This window comes from Mauremys reevesii, linkage group 1, assembly GCF_016161935.1.
Source record: "Mauremys reevesii isolate NIE-2019 linkage group 1, ASM1616193v1, whole genome shotgun sequence".
NCBI classification, from domain to species: domain Eukaryota; kingdom Metazoa; phylum Chordata; order Testudines; family Geoemydidae; genus Mauremys; species Mauremys reevesii.
Window position 1 is genome coordinate 219,282,365 of NC_052623.1, and position 12,297 is coordinate 219,294,661.

Genomic DNA, 12,297 nt, shown 5'->3' on the forward strand with positions numbered 1-12,297 from the left:
TTTCGTTATTTTAAGAGGAAAATATGCCACCTGTAGAATTCTAAATTGAGTAAATAGGTGTGTGACTGATGCATGGCTTGCGTGAGAGTCAGATGAACTCCTCTTTCGATAGGAGAGCGTATAATGTTGCCATTCAGGACCCCACCGGTGAAGGGAGAACAGAGCAGTGGGAGGGGAGGAGACGGGGGGAGTAAATAATTTTGGGGTGCCAGGACTTGGGGAGGGTGTGTGCAGTGTTAGAGCTAAGAAGCAGCAGGGAGGGATGAGGTAATGAGAGATGAGGAGGGAACACAAGAAGCTCCCAAGCTGCCAGGAGGTGGTGCCGGCTGAGAGTAATGGGAAGAAGGGGAGGGGAGTGCGGAGGAAGGGCACCCAGGAAGTGGGCTGGGTGGGTCAGTGGGAAGGGTTTGTGGATCTAGAGCTGTGGGGGATCCCAGACCTTTAACCCCGAAGCCTTGTTGCTTTAGAGCCTATACTCCAGTTTTATTTCTGTTCAGTTTCACTTCATTATACATTTCCCCCCCAAAAATTATTATTTTAACTCTTAACCTCCCTCTCCCACTCATTTCCCCCCTCCTTATATAACCTCCCCCATCTCTATGCACAGCGACCCTGACCACTGATCCTGAGTCCTTGCTGCATTCCTCCCTTCCATAGCAGGGTGGCAACCCAGGCACAAATGGCCACTTTGTTGATGATGTCACAGGGCGGTAGTATAGTCTGTACAATTTTTACACCTATAAGATGATGTATTCCAAAGCCCTTCATGCCAGTCTCTATACGCTGATACAGTCTGTTCCCCAGTGTTCCCTTCCCAGATCTGATGCCACAGAGTGTTTACACCGTGTCTCCTTTCCCAGCTCTGATGCCGCAGTGCCTTGCCAGTGTCCCCGTTTCCTGTTCCTGTTCCCCCACTTAGCAAACATTCAACATTGGTGGGGCCTCATCTGGAATACTGTGTCCAGTTTTGGGCCCCACACTACAAGAAGGACGTGGAAAAATTAGAAAGCATCCAGCAGAGGGCAACAAAAATGACCAGGGGACTGGAACACATGATTTATGAGGACAGGTTGAGAGAACTGGGATTATTTAATCTGCAGAAGAGAAGAATGAGGGGGGATTTGATAGCTGCTTTCAACTACCTGAAGGGGGGTTCCAAAGAGGATGGATCTAGACTGTTCTCAGTGGCAGCAGATGACAGAACAATGAGTAATGATCTCAAGTTGCAGTGGGGGAGGTTTAGGTTTATGTTGAATACTAGGAAACACTGTTTCGCTAGGAGGGTGGTGAAACCCTGGAATGGGTTACCTAGGGAGGTGGTGGAATCTCCATCCCTAGAGGTTTTTAAGGTCAGGCTTGACAAAGCCCTGATTGGGATGATTTAGTTGGGAATTAGTCCCGCTTTGAGCAGGGGGTTGGACTAGATGACCTCCTGAGGTCCCTTCCAACCCTGATATTCTATGATTCATAGAATCTATGATTCCAATTTTTCTTCCCTCTCCTGTTTATAGAGTAATATTCTCAGCTATACCTTAACCAATCATTGTGCTGAAATTTAACTAACAAATTCTAACATATTGTAACATAATTCTCTAACCAATTATATCAAACTACTCTAATTAACTTACACCTAGCAAAATTAATTATACAGCAGACAGAAACAATTAGAGAACCAGACTGATTAACAATGTAAAAGTGGTGGCCATAAAGATAAAACAATACAGAAATGAGGGTTTCACAACCATTGATAAGTAATTTCTTGCCAGACAGGATGCCATCAAACTAAGTTTTCTTTAACCATCTTAAGATCTGTTTCTTTATCTGGTGGTGATGGGCACTATCCAAACATAATCCTATTCTTAACACCCCAATACCACCTTATTTCATGTGACTGGGATGTTAAGATGTGACCCTTTGCTTCCCAGCTTATGGCTGCCCCTGCTGCTTAGCCAAAGGCCTTAGCCTAAGAACAAGACCTCAGACTATCCTAGTGAGAGAAGGCCCATACACAGGCGGACTGAGATTTTGATTCTTTGTTTTTATAACTCTGTAACTAGCTAAAAGTGATAAAAATACACCTAAGTACTTAAAGTATAGGCTTTACAGGCAGGCCTGAATATCTCTATTCTAACAGTGGGGTCTACCCCTTCCCCCATTCAGTGTCTGTCTTTTCTATTTAGATTGTAAATTCTTCAGGGCATGGCCCAGCTACTATTCTCATTTGTACTTTGCCTAGCACAATGGGGACCCACTGTTAGTTGGCCCTTAGCCAATAAGGTAATGAATATGATTCATAATAATAACTCTCCTGGCACTTTGAGCCAAGGAAGCTGGCCTTGGGATGTTACTGCTTAAAAATTAGCTGGGGGTTAAAACCATGGACTATTCTTTGTGACAAGTATCCCACAAATTCCACTGACCTCCCTCGTTTTCTTTGCCTGGAGTAGGGTTTCCAGTTTCCAAACCTGATGTGATCTTGCAGCTGGAACGAGGGGAAGAGCCGTGGGTCCCAGACCTCCAGGGCTCTGAGAAAGAAGTGCTTCCAAGAGCTGCCTTCACAGGTGAGAAATTGATTAAACCAACTCAAAAACTGTTTGGGAATTCAGGAAACATTTGGGATGCCCTACAAAGACCCTGTGAGCGCTCCAAGTTCCGGATTGTTCCCTGCAAATGTGGAATCATTATGGCAGATGTCACTCATGGCTTCCCTCCTATTCTGACTGATAACTGGCAGCAGGTCCCTCCCCGATCTCGCTTTCCCCCGAGTGTTTTCATGAGATGCAGACCAAAACTGATCCCTTCCTCTCTCCTCTGGGGAAGGTTTTGGGGAAAATCAGCTCCTGATAGGTTTGATCTCTCCCACACATATTTTGGATTGTTCATCCCTTTTTCCATTCCTCTCTCTGAGACTTTCTTTCTTTCTGGCACAGGGAGTGACCTATGTCTGGATTCTCTCTGTCTCCCATCAGGTGTTGGGATGGTGAGTGAGAACAAGAAGGAGAATCCCCATCAGGAAGATGCTGAGCAAGGAGAACCACATGGAACGTTAGCAGAAAGATCTAAAGGGAATGTTTCCGGGAGTTGTGCAGTCCCAGGAAAAAAAAAAAAAACCTTTGTCGGAGAAAACTCAGTTCTCGCTTTTTCTTTGGGTGCAGCAAAATCAAATACTTTATTATTTCTCCAGTAATTACAATAGAGGGAGGGAGTGCCCTAGGACACAGGGTCGCCCCAGTCCCGGACAGGTCTCTCAACAGGTAAACAATTACAGCAAGCATTTATACCTTTGTTACAGACAATAACAAGCAATAATACAGACAATAATGAGCAACAACTGCATTTTGTTTATACATAAGCCATCCTGCTATCTTATTTTTCTCACTTCTAGGAGACGCCAGTCTACATATTTGGTTATCAGTTGCAAGGTCGTAACAACTTCTCACATAGTTTCTTTCCCTCTCGCCTCACACCATCCTCGCTTCTACAAGTCTCACGTCATTAGGGTTACAGTGTGGCCTAACTCTTGCTAACTACTAGCCTGACTCTTGCTAACTGACTGACATGCATTAAGATCCCCTTCAAATCCTTGTTAATTCTTTCCCTACTTCCACACCTGTGAGACTCAGCAGAGGCCAGAGGAAAACTTTAGTAGCCACTCAGACCTTATAACAAGTGACAGAATCAACTTGGAAGAGACACACTACATGTGACATGAGTGCAGGAAAAGCTTCAATCAGAGCTCTGCCCTTATCACTCATCAGACAATCCACATGGATGAAAAACCTTATGAATGCTCTGAGTGTGGGAAAAGGTTCAATAGGAGCTCTGCCCTTATCACAAATCAGAGAATCCACACAGGGGAGACACCCTACACGTGCTCAGTGTGTGAGAAAAGCTTCAATCAGCACTCAAACCTTGTTAGACATCAGAAAATCCACATAAGAGAGAACTGTAATAAATCCCTTGACTCTAGGGCTGGGCAAAATTTAAAAAAAAATAAAAATCACATTTCCTAATTCCCACATTGTGATTTTTGCACCATCTTCACCGTGATCTCTCAGCTCCCCCAGATGAGTTAGCTGCTTCTGCCTTTTGCAGTTCACCCTTCTTTGGGGTCAGTGTGATCTTTTCTATCAACTCCTTTCCTTTTGAGCCAGGAATGTTCAGCTCCCGGAGGTTTGATCCCAACAAGCTACACTGAGGTAAAAACTACCTGTGCCTTCCATCCACTAAGACTGTACATGGCGTTGGCTGCTCAAGTTAGTGATCTTGGTGTAAAAAGACAATTATAGTTGTAGTGCAGATGCAACCCAGTTGCAGTGGTTGGCATTAGCTTTCCCCTTGACCCGACCTAAACTCCATCACTTCCTAGTCTAAACAAACCCTGAGCATCATGGTTATACTGTTCCCCCATTTCAAAGCAATTGTTGGTCATCGAGTTCCCCTTTTGGAAACAAATTGTTTCATTCCCAGTTGCTCTGATGTTCCTTCAAGTTGTGTTGGAGAGGAGACATTTTTATGACCATTTTTCTCACTTAAAATATATTGAACTATAAGAAAAAGCAGGGATAGGAAAAATTGTCATTTCGCCCTCTGTAACAACAGAAGAAGATGAGGTAAGTCAGAGGGATTCCTTATTCCCCATCATCATCCCAATCCCCCTGTTGTTCAATTGGTTAGGTTAATATTTTTTCTAAAGGGCTGGGAAGAGGATTCCCTAGTAAATGATTTGTAACTCAGCAAAATACCCATGCATTGGGCTCCCAAAGCAGTTGTGGCCCAGGCCCTGCAGCAGGGCGCTCCTGAAGATATCTCCTTTGTAATCAGATGCATGTTGCCTATTGTTTGGGAAATGCAATCCCTTTCTAGGTAGAGATGGGAAAAATGGAAGTGACGTTTCTCTTCAGCTCATCCCTGGGAGATGCTGCAAATGTGTAGAAAATGAAATCCGTGTTGAATGTGATATAGCTGCAGAAAGATACTTATTTTTAATAGATACCTGACATTTGGTGTCTTACAGGGATTCTAAGTCGCACCTGAATTTAGTCCCTAATTTAAATCTGTGCCACCAGATTAAAGAAATAAAAGGGTACAGTTGGAGGAGTTATACCTCACTATTGCTACTGATCTGTTGTGCGGTTGGTGAAGAATTCTATGCCAGAGAAGTGTAAAATTACCCCAAGTAAGATCAAAGATTTGACAAGAACTCAAGTAGAAATTGCAGGTCGTGGTGGTTGATTTTCACCCCCAAGATGGAAGCTATGGTGACCTGTGGCCCAGGTAAACTATTTTTAGAATGCTGCTCCCTAGTTAAGTGGCACTGATCACACTCCTAAAGGACGCCATTATTAAATTGGGAACAACTGTCTTTTACCATTTGGATACAAAGTTTTATGAAGCGCAGAGAGAAACATCTGATTGCTTCAGAGCTATTCCATGCCTATGGGTCCCAATCTGGCTACCTTGTTGGACAAGAAGCACTTCCATGCTGGACAAATGATGGTAGCCAATGAGGGAATGTATCAGATTCCAAGTTCAGACTGCAGGATACACGAATGCTGAGTCCAGATCTGTGGTTTGGTCTCTTAATTTTGCTATTAAGTCTTATGAATTTGTATCATTTCTCCACCTCCTGCTACTCTGAAAGATTAGAAAGTGTGAAAATAGAGCACAGGTGGTTTTTCTCATGATGCAGCCTTCTCACGTAGTGTGACACACCTTCCACCCACATTCATGGGAGAATACCCAGGAAGAAACGAACTCACAGAAGTGGAAGGCTCCTAGGTTATTGTAGAATGTGACTTCACACAAAGCTGACTGGGTGGAAATGGGAATTAAGAGAAAACTGCCCTATTGGTTTATATTTTGTAATCTTTGAATAAATTGTTACCATCAACAATGAAATTAAACATGAAGTTAATTGGTGTAATGTAAGAGGCTGATTGTGTGTTAACTTTCAGTGTTACAATATAATTCAGGTTTTCTTCTAGTTCTCTCCTTGCCCCCTCCTACTATCTAGGAAATGGTGGCTAATCCTGAAATTAAAACCCCACTCCAAAGGAATTAGAATGGGGGAATATGTGAGAGAAATAGCATGTGTGAGAAGAGAGACCCAGGATAGACTGTAGTTATTTCTATTTCAAATGGAATTTATTTTGATACATTTTAAAATAAATCTATTAAGAGGAAAATTACTCGAGACAAGATGTGTAACCTTTTACCCAGTTAGAGGGTAACAGCCACAGAGTTCCCCAAGTCTCTTGTTTGCAAAGCAAAGATGTCACACCAAGCAGGAGATGTCACACCAAGCAGATGACTGCTGCAGAGGAGTGTGTGGATCGGACACAGACTTCTCTTAGGGGAGAGTCTGATGATAGAGAATCTCCAGGTTATAGTCAGGAGCAGAGGAATGAGAAGTATAATGTAAGGGCCGGATCAGATGATAAACAATCACATAAAAAAGAATCTGGCACATCAGAAAAAGGCAGGCTAATAAACAGGGACAAGTTTTTAAAGTGCTTGTACACAAATGCCAGAAGTCTAAATAATAAGATGGGTGAACTAGAGTGCCTTGTGATAAAGGAGGATATAGATATAATAGGCATCACAGAAACCTGGTGGACTGAGACCAATCAATGGGACACAATCATTCCGGGGTACAAAATATATCGGAAGGACAGAACAGGCCGTGCAGGGGGAGGAGTGGCACTATATGTTAAAGAAAGTGTAGATTCAAATGAAGTAAAAATCTTAGGCGAACCCACAGGTTCCATAGAGTCTCTATGGATAGAAATTTCATGCTCTAGTAAAAATATAACAGTAGGGATCTATTATCGACCACCTGACCAGGACAGTAATAGTGATGATGAAATGCTAAGGGAAATTAGAGAGGCTATCAAAATTAAGAACCCAATAATAGTGGGGGATTTCAATTATCCCCATATTGACTGGGAACATTTCACTTCAGGACGAAATGCAGAGATAAAATTTCTCAATACTTTAAATGACTGCTTCATGGAGCAGCTGGTACGGGAACCCACAAGGGGAGAGGCGACTCTAGATTTAATCCTGAATGGAGCGCAGGAGCTGGTCCAAGAGGTAACTATAGCAGGACCGCTTGGAAATAGTGACCATAATACAATAGCATTCAACATCCCTGTGGTGGGAAGAACATCTCAACTGCCCAACACTGTGGCCTTTAATTTCAAAAGGGGGAACTATACAAAAATGAGGGGGTTAGTTAGACAAAAGTTAAAAGGTACAGTGACTAAAGTGAAATCCCTGCAAGTTGCATGGGCCCTTTTTAAAGACACCATAATAGAGGCCCAACTTCAATGTATACCCCAAATTAAGAAAAACAGTAAAAGAACTAAAAAAGAGCCACCGTGGCTTAACAACCATGTAAAAGAAGCAGTGAGAGATAAAAAGACTTCCTTTAAAAAGTGGAAGTCAAATCCCAGTGAGGCAAATAGAAAGGAGCACAAACACTGCCAACTTAAGTGCAAGAGTGTAATAAGAAAAGCCAAAGAGGAGTTTGAAGAACGGCTAGCCAAAAACTCCAAAGGTAATAACAAAATGTTTTTTAAGTACATCAGAAGCAGGAAGCCTGCTAAACAACCAGTGGGGCCCCTTGAAGATCAAAATACAAAAGGAGCGCTTAAAGATGATAAAGTCATTGCCGAGAAACTAAATGGATTCTTTGCTTCAGTCTTCACGGCTGAGGATGTTAGGGAGATTCCCAAACCTGAGCTGGCTTTTGTAGGTGACAAATCTGAGGAACTGTCACAGATTGAAGTGTCACTAGAGGAGGTTTTGGAATTAATTGATAAACTCAACATTAACAAGTCACCAGGACCAGATGGCATTCACCCAAGAGTTCTGAAAGAACTCAAATGTGAAGTTGCGGAACTATTAACCAAGGTTTGTAACCTGTCCTTTAAATCGGCTTCGGTACCCAATGACTGGAAGTTAGCTAATGTAACGCCAATATTTAAAAAGGGCTCTAGGGGTGATCCTGGCAATTACAGACCGGTAAGTCTAACGTCGGTACCGGGCAAATTAGTTGAAACAATAGTAAAGAATAAAATTGTCAGACACATAGAAAAACATAAACTCTTGAGCAATAATCAACATGGTTTCTGTAAAGGGAAATCGTGTCTTACTAAGCTATTAGAGTTCTTTGAAGAGGTCAACAAACATGTGGACAAGGGGGATCCGGTAGACATAGTGTACTTAGATTTCCAGAAAGCCTTTGACAAGGTCCCTCACCAAAGGCTCTTACGTAAATTAAGCTGTCATGGGATAAAAGGGAAGGTCCTTTCATGGATTGAGAACTGGTTAAAGGACAGGGAACAAAGGGTAGGAATTAATGGTAAATTCTCAGAATGGAGAGGGGTAACTAGTGGTGTTCCCCAAGGGTCAGTCCTAGGACCAATCCTATTCAATTTATTCATAAATGATCTGGAGAAAGGGGTAAACAGTGAGGTGGCAAAGTTTGCAGATGACACTAAACTACTCAAGATAGTTAAGACCAAAGCAGATTGTGAAGAACTTCAAAAAGATCTCACAAAACTAAGTGATTGGGCAACAAAATGGCAAATGAAATTTAATGTGGATAAATGTAAAGTAATGCACATTGGAAAAAATAACCCCAACTATACATACAACATGATGGGGGCTAATTTAGCTACAACGAGTCAGGAAAAAGATCTTGGAGTTATCGTGGATAGTTCTCTGAAGATGTCCACGCAGTGTGCAGAGGCGGTCAAAAAAGCAAACAGGATGTTAGGAATAATTAAAAAGGGGATAGAGAATAAGACACAGAATATATTATTGCCCTTATATAAATCCATGGTACGCCCACATCTCGAATACTGTGTACAGATGTGGTCTCCTCACCTCAAAAAAGATATTCTAGCACTAGAAAAGGTTCAGAAAAGAGCAACTAAAATGATTAGGGGTTTAGAGAGGGTCCCATATGAGGAAAGATTAAAGAGGCTAGGACTCTTCAGTTTGGAAAAGAGGAGACTAAGGGGGGACATGATAGAGGTATATAAAATCATGAGTGATGTTGAGAAAGTGGATAAGGAAAAGTTATTTACTTATTCCCATAATACAAGAACTAGGGGTCACCAAATGAAATTAATAGGCAGCAGGTTTAAAACAAATAAAAGGAAGTTCTTCTTCACGCAGCGCACAGTCAACTTGTGGAACTCCTTACCTGAGGAGGTTGTGAAGGCTAGGACTATAACAATGTTTAAAAGGGGACTGGATAAATTCATGGTGGCTAAGTCCATAAATGGCTATTAGCCAGGATGGGTAAGAATGGTGTCCCTAGCCTCTGTTCGTCAGAGGATGGAGATGGATGGCAGGAGAGAGATCACTTGATCATTGCCTGTTAGGTTCACTCCCTCAGGGGCACCTGGCATTGGCCACTGTCGGTAGACAGATACTGGGCTAGATGGACCTTTGGTCTGACCCGGTACGGCCTTTCTTATGTTCTTATGTCAAAATCCGAAATGGTGATGGGTGTGTGATGGGAGCTTTTCTGGATTGTTTTTCTACATTTGTTTTTTTTTAATTTAATTTAATTTTTGTTTTGTTTTGTTTTTGCCCCGTTTCCTTTTGAGCACAGCTGTTTAACCCTCAGGCCTGGCTCTGGAAACTTCTCAGAACTGGTCTTGTGTTTCTTTCATGTTTGATGTCTTTGCGGTTCACACATCCACACTACACGTGGTTCACAGCAACAGATACTTTGAGAAACCTGCAGGGTAAGTGGGCCTTTTCCAAACTGACATTGGCCCAAAGTCTGCCTCAATTCATCTGGATTGGGACACATCTGTGTCAAAGGAGTGGTTCGCACCTGATTTGCCCAGAGGCCTCGGGGGAGGTGTCGTGAGATAGGATAAGTAGGAATCGACAACAATGAAGTTAAAGGTAAGGGTAAAAGACCCTCATCTTGCAGGCCAGTAAGACTGTTCTGTTCATTCCCTCTGATGCATCTGGCACTAGTCACTCTCAAGCAGCACACTGGGCTAGATACACCATTGGTCTGACCCCATATGACCACTTTTGCATTCTTATGTAAGCCATTTATGGCCTTGACTACACTTGCAAGTTTCTGCACAGTAAAGCAGCTTTCTGTGGTGTAACATTTTAGGTGTACATACTGCCAAGCCACTTAGTGCGCAGAAACTGCGCAGTTGCAGCACTGTTAAAAAACACCCCAATGAGAGATGTACAGCTTTCTGCGCCGGGGCTACAACACCACAGTCCCATTGTAGACACCCTGGTCAATTACAGCACTGTGATTGGGCTCTGGGGGTTGTCCCACAATCTCCGTTCTCTCCTCTCTGATATTCCATTTGAACTCTACTGCACTGACCTCAGGTGATCAACCGTGAACCCCAACCCTTAAATTCCTTGGGAATTTTGAAAGTCCCACTTCAACAGAGACTGATTATGGTTACAGACTCATCCTGAAATTAGAGCAGGGTATTTTAAAGCTTTATCTCATAGTAAAGTAACACAATTCAAACATGTCAGCACAGAGGAGAAAGCACTCTGTCATTTCACATTTATTGCTACTGATCTCACTGACAAACTTTCTTTTCTCGGTGCTGCTCCAAGCGTTTCCCCTCTTTTCCTTCCAGCTGTGGTTATGGGACTGCAGCAGATCCCCAGGGCCAGCTTTGCTCTTTGACTTACATCCTTCACTTGTTTGGATAGAGCTGTGTCTGCCCCCAGTTTAATTCACATCTGAGACCTCAGGTACCAGCAGATAGTTACAAAGGCTAAATTCCCATCACCATCAGTGGGAGGTTATCCTGGACTGCCAGGGCTGCAGGATTTAGCCAATGATTGGTCAAGGTGCTACAGCAGCTGCACTCGTACATTGTGAGTCCTGCAGCCTATTACCAAACTGCTCTGCCACTGCCATAATCTGACTTTCTTAAAATCTGGCAGAAGAGACACCCTGGAATAGAGAAGGAAAATGTCCTCGGCAGTCACAGCTCAAGCCTTTAATCATTCCTATAGCTCTTTAATCATTCCTATAGCTCTTCTCTGAACCCTCTGCAATTTATCAGGGAAAACAACCAACCAGTGAACCAAACCAGACCAAACCAAACCAGACTCTTCTGCCCAATGTAACAATCTATTGCCTTCCAAGGTTGACTACAAATCAGATCATTGTATTCACCTAAGAGTTCCACTTCAAGGGCTTTTTGTTTTCTAGTTCCAATCAGATCCTGTGCAACAGCATCATTGTTAACTCACCACTTGGTCACTTCACATTCACATGTTAAAAAAGTTGGCAGGTCCAAGTCTTTCCTTCCACACCAACATGAAAAAAACCAGTGACAGAAAATACCCTAAAGCGCCTCTGCTGCCTTGCGCAACAGACTGGGGAAATACACGGGGGGAAGTGTTTTCCTCTCTCCTCCTGACACTCGGTAACATTTCTGTCTGTCCTTGAGATCCTGTCACAGGGACAAGGCTTGAGGATGCAAATGACAAGCTTCATTGGTTTGCACATTCCTGTACTACTCCATTAGTGATAAGGGTGCATGAGCTCGAAATAATCCTGCTCTGACTTTCACACTGTGAAATTTCCAGGCTCACAATAAAAAAAAAATCTTTCTAATCTGAGCAAGTTGAATTGAGTCCTTGCGAGATGATAAATACAGAGCCCCAGGATGACTTTATTTCATCACATATTTTTAGAGTAGATCACATTCACTGGATGAGTGTCCTGCTAGGAAGTGTCTGTCCAGTGGCAGCACCCAGTGCACATTCCCCACTTACAAACTCATCTTCAGTATATCAGCCACTGAACCTAGCAAAGGGGGAGGATCCCAGTGGTCGGGCTCCTGCCTGAGCAAGCCCCTGGATCCTGAGCCGGGCAAGCCTGAGTCAGCCGGCCTGGGCCAGCTGTAGGGTTTTAATTGTACTGCAGACATACACTTGGTGTCAAAATCCCAGCTTTCTCCTCAGAGAATCAAGCCCTAGTCCCCTCCGTGACAGGCAGGGAGAGTCACCACTATACTCATGAGGTCAGAACTGACACTGCTCCTGCACAGAGACCCAGGGGAACGGCTTGGCCAGCTGTGGCTGTCAGGAGACCCAGCGAGGCAGGAATTGCTCTGGGTTCTCTGCAGGGGAGATTAACTGGGAGAAGGGAGGAGTTTGTCTCTGATTTACAGGGAGCTTTACCAGACAGGAGCCTGTAGGTCACATGCTGGGGGGCTGTCATGGGCACACAGGCTCAGTGCTCTGGAACAGCTCTGAGTCAAGCCCAGG

At 43.4% G+C, this 12,297-nt stretch overlaps 1 protein-coding gene across 1 annotated transcript in view; it reads right to left on the bottom strand.

Annotated features, from left to right (window-relative positions):
- Positions 1 to 12,297, bottom strand: part of LOC120370544 (zinc finger protein 420-like) — a 339,196-nt gene that overhangs the window by 32,187 nt on the left and 294,712 nt on the right. The window lies entirely within an intron of this gene.